Here is a 13,296-nt window from a genome sequence, read left to right as displayed (position 1 = left end):
TAGCATCAAATTAACTTTAGGCTTAAATGTTTCAAACACAATTTTAAAAAATCAGGAATCTAAAATAAATAAATAAATAAAAATACGAAAAGGCGGCTTTAAATCAGTGTCAGGCATTAAATTGCACGTGCAACGAATTAGAGAATTAATAAAAAAAAAAATTAAACTTGTAATTTGTTCTCTCTCATGTAAATATTAAAATGTTAAATAAAATAATAATTTTATCCGTGATATTCACCAAATAGATCGGCTCGGCTCTATTTCGAAATAATTTATTTTTTTTATTTTTCCTCTTCAATTTTGTTTTCTGCGAACTTGCTTTCCGTTCGTCATCTTGAATGTTAAGTTGAGCTTGTAAAGTCAATCACATTTGAAAAATCGTTTCCTTTATAAAAACAGATAAAGTTAATCGAAAGCAGATTATAAAACAAAAACGTAAGTATTACTACATGGCGCACGTTGTGTATTTTTTTTATTTTCATCTTTTTTTCATCGGATTATTATCGAATGGTCACTAATTTATCAGATTTTGTTTTCAATACTGACTTAAACATAAAAAAGGTCAATACGTAATTCTTTATGTTATCAGTGGTGGCCAATTCTGTATGCGTTTTCACGTACAGAATTGATAACATTTTTCTTGTTTTTTTTTGTTCTTTGATATCCTTTTGTCTTTATCGAAAAATGAAATCAGAAAAAAAACAACAAAAAATAAAAAAAGGCCCGCCTTACTAAATGGCCATAAAGTAGGTGCTCATTTTACATTAAATTTATAATGAAAAGTTATCCCCCACTTTTTGAAAAAGTAATTTTTTTTATATCATGAAAACTATTTCTCTGCGCCACTTTTAATGTATATATTCGTTTTCAGAACTCCTGAAAACCTTAAAAAGTCGTCATTGTAAAATATTTTTTGAGGATTGCAAAGCTTTTAGATGTGGACTAAAACAACCTATTTATTTATAAATTTTCTTTTTTCAATTTTTTAAATTTAAATCTTTTTCACTGATTCATATGTTTAAAGTAAAGTGTATTTTTTATTTTCATCTTTTTTTGCATCGGATTATTATCGAATGATCACTAATTTATCAAATTTTGTTTTCAATACATAAAAAAAACGGTCAATACGTAATTCTTTATGTTATCAGTGGTGGCCAATTCTGTATGCGTTTTCACGTACAGAATTGATAAAAAATTTTCTTGATTTTTGTTTTTTAATGTTCCTGTGTCTTTATTGAAACATGAAATCAGAAAAAAAACAAAAAAAAACAAAAAGTGTCCGCTTTGCGCCTTACTAAATGGCCATAAAGTGGATGCTCATTTGACATTAAATTTATAATGAAAAGTGATCCCCCACTTGTAAAACAATAATTTTGTTATATCATGAAAAATATTTCTCTGCGCCACTTTTAAAGTATATAACTCCTGAAAACCTTAAAAAAAGTCGTCATTGTAAAGATTTTTTGGAGGATTGGAAAGATTTTTGACGTGGACTAAAACAACTTATAATTATAATTTTTTCTTTTTTTTAATTTTTTAAATTTAAATGTTTTTCACTGATTCATATGTTTAAAGTAAAAAAAAAAATACTCGATGCACGTATGGAAGCAATACCCTCCCACTGTGTATATTTTTTATTGTCATCTTTTTTTATTTTATCTTTTTTCAACGAAGTCTAATGCTCAGTAATCTACCAGATTATATATAAAAAAGAATTCAGTATTTACTATTTTTAGGTGTACTCTGTTTCTAATACAACACTCTAGTAAATCGAACCCCCATTTTGGAAACATCGACTTTTTTAGCCAAATTTCACAAATTAAGTAATGCAGTTATTGTTTTCTCATTTTTTTTAAAATTAAATGTTTGTATTCTTGTTGAGTTTTCCTGTTAATTTATTTGGAAATGCAGTTATTAAATTTTCTGTTCGTTTGTTTAAAGAATGCTGATAATTAAAGAAACTTATTATTATGTATTTTTAAGTTCTCTCAAAAATACATTCAACAAACCTTACAAATAACTTTGATTAAATTAAGAAATAATCATGATTTTTAAACAAATTACAATATTACGGTTCTGAATTTCTTTAGATGAGGAATGATTCTTTGTATTATTTAGATTATTAAGACTACTGTTCTCATCTTGAGTGTTATTTATTGTGCAAAAATTGTAAAAATAACATTTAAGACGAGAACAATAGTCCAAATGATACGTACTAATAACATTTTTCTTTCTTTACATTTTTTACATGTTGAAAACTTGTTTTTGTTTTTCATCACAATAATGGAAATTTCATATTTACTTACCGGATTGTGATAGTACCCTTTAACGTTTTGAAAAGTGATGATGACATAAAATTAAACTATTTTGTATTTTATGAAGCATTAACTGTGATAGATGAAAAGGTTGGAGTTATAATTAATGGGACTTTCATAAGTGGATGTTCTGAATTTGTGTAAGGAAAATCATAACTTACTTGGCTAGCATGTGTGTGTGCTTCAAAGTGTTAGTTGTGTAACAAAAAAAAGAAAGGTTAAAATATCAGTTGGTTTTATTATTGACGTGTTACTATGTATGTTGTGTTTTTTGTGTAACGGACTATTGTCATCAGATCTTTAATGTCTATTGTAGACGCCCATGATTCTTCTAGGTGTTGGTGTGTGACTGCATGTCAACATGTATACATATATAACATAACATGACGTCATGCCTGTCTGCTACTTCTGATAGGTTTGTCATACGTCCTTGAGGAGCTCGAATCTGTTTAAAGGAACGCTTCAAGACAGGACCCAAGAAGGTGTAGGATTTTATATCTTTGGATTGGGGATTTCTTCTATGCTTCCATTTTGAGACTTCTCCTTCACAGGGGTGACACATTTAATCCCATCTGTCTTTCTCGGCGTTTCTAATCCAACTTCAGCTTTGCTTGCACAAACTGGAACACAAAACAAGTAATCGAAAATGACTTCAAATCTCTGTTGTCAACTCATTGCTAGATAGGTAATTATATAGACAGATAGATACAGAGATAATTAGATAAACAGATAGATCAACAGATAATTTTCTGCTTCTGCCTTGTTATTCTCTAACAGACGGCCACTTGTGCAACACAGACTGATTTTTTCTATGCAAATGAAATGGGTGAATAAAAACGTTGTTGGAAGTTTTCACAATAGAGTGTCGAGTTTTGGAGTGTGATGTTTTGACAATAGTTTCAAGTTTTAAAGTTGGAAGTTTTTCACATCTGTATCGAATTCACCCGAGAAATTGTTAGTTTAAGAATAAATTGCTAATTTATATTTATCTGATGAAAGGATTGTAGTATAGAAAGACTCATTCTAACATTGAAAAACAACTTTATTAATTTTATTCGTTAGTAAAAATGTAGAAAATAAGAAAAGGATTGTAGAATGAGTCCATGTTTCAACCAATCAAGCAATTAAATGTGATAGATGAAAAGTTTAGAGTTATTATTAATGAGGCTTTCATAAGTGGATGTTCTGAATTTGTGTAGAGAAAATTGTAATTGACTTGGCTAGCATGTGTTTGTAATTATTTTTTATTTTGTTGAACATTAATTTTTTTTTTTTTCCTTGCAATAATGAAAATTTCATATCTACTTACCGGATTGTGATAGTACACATTAACTTTAATTCCGTTTTGAAACGTGAGATGACATAAAATCAAACTATTTTGTATGTTATGGAACATTAACTGTGATTATTAATGGGTTTTTCATAAGTGGATGTAATGAATTTGTGTTTTTGAGCTGGAAGTTTTTACAATAGAGTATCGAGTTTTGGAGTGTGATGTTTTGACAACAGTTTTAAGTTTAAAAGTTGTAAGTTTTTGATAGCATTGCATCGAATTTACCCGAGAAATTATTGGTTTAACCATAATTTGCTAATTTTTATTTATCTGCTGAAAGGATTGTAGTATAGAAAGACAAAGTCTCATTCTAACATTTAAAAACAATTTTATTAATTTTATTCGTTAGTAAAAATGTAAAAAAGAAGAAAAGGATTGGCTGTAGAATGGGTCCATGTGTGTAACTGACTTGGCTAGCATGTGTGTGTGTACTTCGAAGAGTTGGTAGTGTAACAAAAAATAAATGAAAGAAAAGCTAAAATGGCAAAACTGATGATTTTATTGTTGATGGTCAATTGTGCAATGCAGACTGTCGCCATTTCTATGCCAAGGAAACAGGGAAATGAGTTAGTAGAAGCCCCATTCAGTGTGTTGTCAGTCCAAGAGCTGGAATGTAAGAGAGGATTGCCAATGTTTAATCGTTATGAATGTTGTCATCTGCTCAGCTTGCCTGAGAAATGGCCTTTTATTTGGTAAACTAGAAAGAAAGTTGACTGCTAGCAGCAATCAGCACAGCTTATAAACCAAAAATTCAAAATCTCAAACCGTCAGGTGTCGGTACTGCTGCTTATAGAAATAATGGTTTCCACCTAGACTTGATATCCTTTTGGTTATGGCTCAGTAATAGAGCAACTGGCACAGTCACTGTGATCTTGGTTTCGAATTACACTAATCATTTATAGAGATGAAAGCATTTAATGTGGCTCTTACACCCGAACAGTGTTATTACATTTCAAAACCCAGATCTGCTCATTTTCTGGTACCATCGCAGAAACAAAAAAGGAAGGACATTGAAATATAACTCAGCATTTTTAAAGTGGATACACAAGAATTTATTCCAGTAATTTCCAACAATGCACTTTACTGTGTTTCAAAATATAACTTCGTTGTCGAACATGTTTCTCAGAAATGCCCTTTAATGCATGTGTCTTTTTCATCACCTTCCTTTCCATTTTTTGACCACTGCAGATGAGTCCAAACTTGTCCAATTGCTTTCTTTTTGTGTCAACTTAAAAATTAATTTCTTTTGTCTTTCTCATAATCACTTTCAATTACTTTTTTTAATCATGTATGGAACGAACCCGAGAAAGGAATATTCTTTTAAAAACAGAAAATAGATCTTACCCAACCTAAACAATTCCATCTCACTTGTTCCTCTTCCCCACTTCCAAACACTGAACCTACTTTAGGCCTTTCTGAACGGATCCTAATATCGTCTTTGACATCTAACCCAAACCACTTACAAACACTGAACCAACTTTAGGCCTTTTCAAATGGATCCTAACATCATATTTGATGAAAATAGGGGATAATTCGTGTCTAAAATATATGCAATTTTCGACGTTATGCTCTGTGTTATGACTCTCCTCTTCATCATTGGTACATCAGACACCTGATCTGATCTTTCCTGTTTATGTTAACTCCTCCATATTAAGATAACAGCCTGTACTATGCCTGAATTGCTATCCAACTCATATGCTCTTTCATAACGGTCTTTCCATGCTGGGAATTTCCCATTCCTTGATTGACGTTGTCCACAGATGTTACACATGCACGTTGTCACGGAGCCCATCAAATGCTACTTAATCTTATATAACCACATAATATGTTTTCTAACATAATAAACCAGATCTTCAATCTTAAAATCAATTGACTTTGTTTTCTTATCAGAGTTCTCTACCAGTTTTTTCCTAGCTTCCTGAATGTTATCCCTTACTAAAGTAAAAGATCGATGCATCTCTTTTAGAGCGATCTCGTGTTGCTCGTCACCATAGAATACTCTACAAGGCATTAATATATTATCCAATGGCAGGATCACGTCTCTGTTTTAGACCAAGAAGTATGGTGAGAATTTCATTATTTCGCTCACATGGAATCTGGCAGTCGCCAACATTTGGTTTATGTATAAATGCCATGACTGTTCATTGTTCGCTAAAATGTCATACATCGTCCTATGAAATCTTTCTATTTTGCGTTACTTTAGGGGAAATAAAATGATGTGGTCACATGATGTATGTTGAGGTCTTCCCATGCCTTCTCCATCACTTTGTTAACAGTTTTGGACCCATTGTCTGTTAACAACTGGAGTTGTACCTTGAATCTTGGGAAAATCTCATCCATTAACAGATGCACCACCATTTCTGCCTTCTTATTAGGGATCACAAAAGTCTCCAGCCACGCACTATACATATCGATGAGCGTCACTATGTACTAGTTACCTAAAACTGTAGGGTAGGGTCTGGAAATATCCAATATCAGTTTTGCAAAAAGAAAACGAGGCAAACCACACTTCTGCATTTGTAGTTGTTGCTTTCTCAGGTTTCTGGTTTGGCATGAAATATATTTGCCTACGTATTCATTCACCTCCTTAAATGAACACAGACAGAAATATTTTTACTTATTGGCGTGAGAAATCTTTTCCACGCCCATGTGACCATTATTGTCATCGTACTGCACAAACAGTCTTTTTCTATGATGCGACGGTACATATAACCTTATCAATAGTTTGTCATTGAGTTTCGATATCATCTCGTCTTTCATTATGACTTATTTTGTTCCATTATAGATGATTTACCATTCTTTATCCGCATCTTTAAATCTAAAAATTTCCCTATCTGCCTCTTAAATCTACACTCAAAATCATAGAACATTCGGACGATACTGATGAACACTCAACCCTTTTATATGACGCAAACTTTTTTGGCTCCAAATGATTCGATTTTATCATTAATATGATAATGTGATAACTAGTAAATTGTTTTTTCAGCCTCTTTGCTCTTCCTTTGATCATATGACAATTTGCGACGGATATTCCCCAAATACATGATTGGATGCATCTGTGTACAGCCGGTTGTCGTTTTCAGGATCAAAATACGCCAATATAACCATATCTGCAAACTTCGTTTTTAGGCAAACATTAAAGGCAAACTAGCATGTGTTGTCCCATTGGAACCTTTCATATTTCTTCATCAAGTAAACTAACGGCTCATTGTCTCACAAAATTATTTGATAAATCATTGATAATATGACGTGATATTGAAGAAATCTCTAATTTTATCGATTTGACTTTGTTAAGGTCTGACTCTATACCTAGTTCACTTACTTTGAACCACAGATACTGTACTTCTCTCCTAGAAATCTCACACATTAGGTGAACACAGCTTTCATTTTATTGTCCTTACTTAATTTAAGCTGCTATTACCCTGACTTTAGGTCAATTTTTGAGAAATATTTTGCTGGCCCGAGCAAGGGTAGTATATCGTCAATGACCAGTAATGCTCAGGCATACTTCTTTGTAACTTTGTTTAAAGCCCGAAAATATACACAAAATCTTTTCTACTAACACTAATAGAAAACTCCACGGCCTATTCAATGCTTCAATTCCACCTGTCCGCATCATTTTGTCTATTCTGTAAGTCTACAAACTTTTATTGCTTTAGTGGTTTTCAATACGGGCGTCTCAGTATGAGTTCATGCCTTCCAGTATTGATATGCTTCTCCAGCGTATCGGTTCTGTCCAAGAAAAATCTCTATTCTAGTTCAGCAACATATCAACTTCCAACTTGAATTCTTGAGGTATTTTTATTCCCTTCAAATTTGTCCATCATTCATGGTAATCTCGATAATGTTACCAGTCACACTACACTTAGTTATTTTGCAGCTCCTTCTCAAGTATGTATGCAGATGATGGTGTTTTAATGTAATTTTCTGTGCTTACTGAACTATTGATGAAATATGGGCAAAATCTTCCAGAGTGATATACTCATCAAATAGTCTTATTGCTTCTAAATCAAAGTACATCCTAACGCATTTTTCTTAAGTTGTGGTATAGTATGACACATGTACTGAAATTCTATGCAACAAAGAAGTCCTCGTGGATAGACTGACTTCCTATTCCTAATCTTAATCGAAGGGTCCCTTCTACAATTAATTAGGACCCATTAGCTGTTCTTAAACTAATGTTTTTATCGCATAGTTATGTCTCTGTCTCAGTGCTTTAAAAAATGTATTACTGACACCTACTCCCTTATCCACCAGAGCTCTATAATTATTTCCCTGAATTCTTATTGAAAATGAATTTAATGCGCCCATATTACCAACTATGTGCATTGATGCCCTTGTTCCGTTTATAAGGCATCATAGGAATGGAGCACCTTTGTTTCCTTGGATATGCTTCCTGCAGAATCTCTGTATATGGCCCAGCTCGCCACAATAACTAATATCTAATTATCTACCTGCCTATTTACTTCTCTTTACTTCATGTACTAGTCCCTTACTCCTCTTTTATGTCTCCATATCTTTGGGGACTGGCCGGACCCATAGCCTCAACTAGAATCCACTGTCTCATGTGGAAAACCTTCATGGGATTTTCTTCATACTCCTTCCTTATGTCGAGCCAGATCTTCCATTTAACTTTTGCTAGGGCCTTCTGACATTTTTCCTCATCCACTACTCCGGTCACCCTGAAATACCACAAGGTATCAATAATCCACCTCCTTCCACTGTCTCTTTTATTTCTCAACAGCACTATTTTCCTAAAAAGAGATTTCCGTCTTATTTATATTGTTACTGACACCACTGCCTTTTTTTCAATAGTGAAGTCAATCCCTGCACAAAATTTGAAAATAGATACTACTCCATTATAACAACAAAGTGCTACTGACGAAAGAACAAAATAATAATACCACTCCAAATAAAACTCTTGTCTCTTATTTTCCAAGTCATCTCATGCCACATAATTAAAAGACTCTAATAACACTCTATATATCTTTAAATATGTAGCCAGTATAACAGTTCAATCCTCGCAATCTATATTATGTAAAGAAACTAACAGTCTGTTTCCTAAAACACTGAGCAAAATCAATACACACTAATAAAAATATGCTAATATACTAATAACAATACATATTAAAATGAGGTAGAAAGCTTAAGAAAAACTTTCCACCAGAAAGCAAGATAGTCAAATCTCTTCTGAATACTGCCATTATGTTATACGAATAAAAGTTTGTATATCATATACAAAGGACATGGCAGAAAAAATGAAAGAATTTGTAATTTTTAAAACGTCAGGTTAGTATTAAAGAGTGCATGTCAAATGGTTTATGGAAAAATCATGACAAAGAGATTCCATGTAAATGTTGAAAGTTATACAAATGTAATCCATGTCACTCACTTACAGTAAGATTAAAAAAACATTGAAGAGATTGAAAAACCAGTTATCGCAGAATATATTATTTAAAAGGCAAACCATCTACCCTTATGGGATGAAATAAAAATTATAAATGGAGAAGAACAATAAAGAGTAATCTGGCTTAAGGAATCGATATATATTCTGGGTGATGATCAATTACTAAGCCTAGTATAGTATTTAACACGATATGGGAACAATTAATAATAAATAATATAGTAATAAGCAGTAAAAGTTTCTATAAACTCTTCCGATACTACAATCTAAAAGGTTATGGAAACAAAAAACTACATTCTAAAGATTTATTTTTAAAATTTACATTTTATAAAATTAGGCTTTTTACACATGATCAAAAAAGACCAGAGACAAAAATTCTATTAAATAATAAAAAAGTGTACGAAAAGTGTATGAAAACATTCAACAATAAAACTTAATAATGAGTTCTACCTCCACTGCTTTTGATGACTTCAAAAATTTTGGGGGGCATGTTAAAAATAAGGATTTCCATTAAGGTGCGAGGGATCCTGCTCCAGTTTCTGAAGATGGCTTCACGAAGTTCATTTTTCTTGAATATTGTTTGCCGTTTCGATAAACCTTTTTTCATCCATCTTTAAACATTTTCAATTGGGTTCAAGTCTGGTGAGCATGAAGGATGTCCCAAGAGATGGACTCCATTTTCTTGTAGAAAGCTCAAGGTCCGTCTTGCATTGTGAACTGCAGCATTAACCTCTTAAAATAACCATCCATCCCCACACAAACGATGTCCCTCCATCATCAAAGATGCTTTTTGTAGCACGCTAATATAACCAGCTGTTGTCTGACGACCCTGCACCATCTGGAGTTCCATCTTACCATCTTTAAGAAAAGGCACCTCATACCATTATGGACCCTCTGCCACTATGATGTGTGGAAAAAATTTCAAAGGACATGCTTTTGTCATGTCAATATCACTGTAACTCATAAGGACCATCTAAATTGAATTTTTCTCATAAGAAAACAAGACTGTCTTCCACTTCTCAACATCCCAGATTTGGTATTCACAACCAAATCTTAAGTGTTCCACTTTGTGATGTGGAAGCAATAGAGGAATTTGTTTACACTTTTTATTTACCATGCCTTTTTGTTGTAAGTGTCGTCTGATTGGACTGTAATCAGCATCTGTAACCGACTTAATTTGACTAGAAGAAGGTCCTCTGTCATTCATAACAACCTGTCTGATTTTCCTACTCAATGCAGGAGAAATTTTGGGGGCCTACCAAAGGATTTTGCTTTTCGATAATTCTCAATGTTCTTTAGAAAGTTGACAATAACAGTTGCACTGTGATATACCTTAACTGCTATCACTCGCTGTGACAAACTTTGCTTATGGAATCCTAGAATTCGAGGGCAGTCAACTTCGGTGAGTTTTCTTGGTTTAGGCATAGTAACACCTTTGCACAGTGATTGCTAATCTCTAACTGAACTAAAAACATTAGAAGTACCATAAATCTAAGAATTGACACCCTTGGTCTTATAATTTTGATCAGGTGTAAAAAGCCTAATTTAATAAAACTGAAGATTTTTAAATAACATTTTTGGAATGCACCTTTTTGTTTCCACAACCTTTTATATTGTAGTATTAGTAACATTAAGTTAGAAGAGTTTAAAATCTATCCTTAAAAAAGTGCTATGGTTAGAGTACTTGGTAAAAATCAGTTGTTAGTTAAATACTCCTGAATTCTGAAGTTTCAATCTTTAGTGATATTGAAAATAAAATTTTAAATTACATAGGACGCTATATATATTTTAATAAAAATTAAATTTTATCACAAAAATTTTACTTTTTCAAATTTATTGTATATTTTCAGAATTTGCAACACTGAAAAGAAATCCATTAAGAGATAAGAAGACCTTTTCTTCCTTGGTGATGTAGTTTTAATTCCTTCAAAGAATTTTTTAGAATTATTAGCGTGATTATTCTCATATACTCAACTCAATATACTTTTTGTGGAATGCAATCTAACATGGGAGATAAACTACATTCTTGTGAAATATGTGGTTCTTCTTTTGCAAGGAAGTTAACTTTATTGAATCATATGAAAACACATATGGGAGACAAACCACATTCTTGTGAAGTATGTGGTTCTTCTTTTGCACGGAAGTCACATTTGTTGCAGCATATGAAAACACATACGGGAGAGAAACACCATTCTTGTGAAGTATGTGGTTCTTCTTTTGTGCAGAAGTCAAATTTGTTGCATCATATGAAAACACATACGGTAGAGAAACCACATTGTTGTGAAGTATGTGGTTGTTCTTTTGTGCAGAAGTCAAATTTGTCGAGACATATGAAAACACATACAGGAGAGAAACCACATTCTTGTGAAGTATGTGGTTCTTCATTTGCACATAAATCAGCTTTGTTGAATCATATGAAAACACATACGGGAGAGAAACCACATTGTTGTGAAGTATGTGGTTCTTCATTTGCACATAAATCAACTTTGTTGAATCATATGAAAACACATACGGGAGAGAAACCACATTGTTGTGAAGTATGTGGTTGTTCTTTTGCGCAGAAGTCAAATTTGTTGAGACATATGAAAACACATACGGGAGAGAAACCACATTCTTGTGAAGTATGTGGTTCTTCATTTGCACATAAATCAGCTTTGTTGTATCATATGAAAACACATACAGGAGAGAAACCACATTCTTGTGAAATATGTGGTTCTTCATTTGCACATAAATCAACTTTGTTGAATCATATGAAAACACATACGGGAGAGAAACCACATTCTTGTGAAGTATGTTGCTTTTCTTTTGCGGAGAAGTCAAATTTGTTGAGACATATGAAAACACATATGGGAGAGAAACCACATTCTTGTGAAGTATGTGGTTCTTCATTTGCATGGAGGTCACATTTGTTGAATCATATGAAAACACATACGGGAGGGAAACCAAATTCTTGTGAAGTATGTGGTTCTTCTTTTGCACAGAAGTCAACTTTGTTGACTCATATGAAAACACATACGGGAGAGAAACCACATTGTTGTGAAGTATGTGGTTCTTCTTTTGCATGGAAGTCATGTTTGTTGAGTCATATTAAAACACATTCGGGAGAGAAACCACATTCTTGTGAAGTATGTGGTTCCTCATTTGCATGGAAATCAAATTTGTTGACTCATATGAAAACACATACGGGAGAAAAACCACATTGTTGTGAAGTATGTGGTTGTTCTTTTGCGCAGAAGTCAAATTTGTTGAGACATATGAAAACACATATGGGAGAGAAACCACATTGTTGTGAAGTATGTGCTTCGGGGTTTGCAAGGAAGTCACATTTGTTGCGTCATATGAAAACACATACGGGAGAGAAACCACATTCTTGTGAAGTATGTGGTTCTTCATTTGCATGGAAGTCAAATTTGTTGACTCATACAAAAACACATACGGGAGAAAAACCACATTCTTGTTAAGTATGTTGTTCTTATTTTCCTTGGAAGTAAACATTGTTTAATTGTAGGAAAACACATACAGGAGAGAAACCACATTCTTGTGAAGTATGTGGTTCTTGTCAAGTTTGTTGACTCATGAAAACACATACGGGAAAAAAAATTAAGCATTCAATGTAGCAGCAAGTCCTGGGAACATTAACTGGAAGAACAGTTGGAAATGACTTATATACCATACATTACTATCATGTAATCCCTACAACCACCTATCTTAGAAATGCTGCTGTGAAACCTTACATACTTATCTATATAAATAAAATAGTACATGTGTGTAATATCTAACAGGTAAACCTTTAAACTACTGGTCACATAACACTGAAATTCTCAGGAAATAATATTCATGCACCAAGGATGGTTTATATTGAGTTATATCTTTGTTTACAATACATGAATAACGTGTAGACATTGGCAGAATTTACACTTATAAAATGTACATTAACCACTAGCCGACATTATTTGCGTTTATGCACACAATACAGAAAATAATATTAAACTGGAACGCTAGATATTTTGACTTTATTCTAGTTGATGACAACTCATTTTTTATGTCTTTGTATTAAAAAAAGGAAATAATATGTACATTTTACTCACGGTTTTGAATTTGTAAGTACAAAGACAAACCTATATTTCTTCTTTTTAAGATTTCATATTTATTTTATTTTAAATATATTTGTAAGGCAGAGGGGATGGAAAATAACACACTGAATACGGACTTTGCTGAAATAATATTATTTAGGAAGCCATTCT

General features: G+C 32.7%; 1 long non-coding RNA gene across 1 annotated transcript; it reads left to right on the top strand.

The window, feature by feature from the left end:
* Positions 1–340: 340 nt before the first annotated feature.
* Positions 341–13,053, top strand: LOC145270467 (uncharacterized). Its single transcript, XR_013865372.1, has 2 exons — positions 341–435; positions 10,903–13,053. It is a non-coding gene; the product is annotated as an uncharacterized LOC145270467 (long non-coding RNA).
* The last annotated feature ends 243 nt before the right edge of the window (positions 13,054–13,296 follow it).

The sequence above is a fragment of the Euprymna scolopes genome, chromosome 46 (assembly GCF_053919585.1).
Source record: "Euprymna scolopes isolate OS-2025 chromosome 46, ASM5391958v1, whole genome shotgun sequence".
NCBI lineage: Eukaryota > Metazoa > Mollusca > Cephalopoda > Sepiida > Sepiolidae > Euprymna > Euprymna scolopes.
The sequence above is the reverse complement of the archived record's forward strand: the minus strand, read 5'-3'. Positions and strand labels throughout refer to the sequence as shown.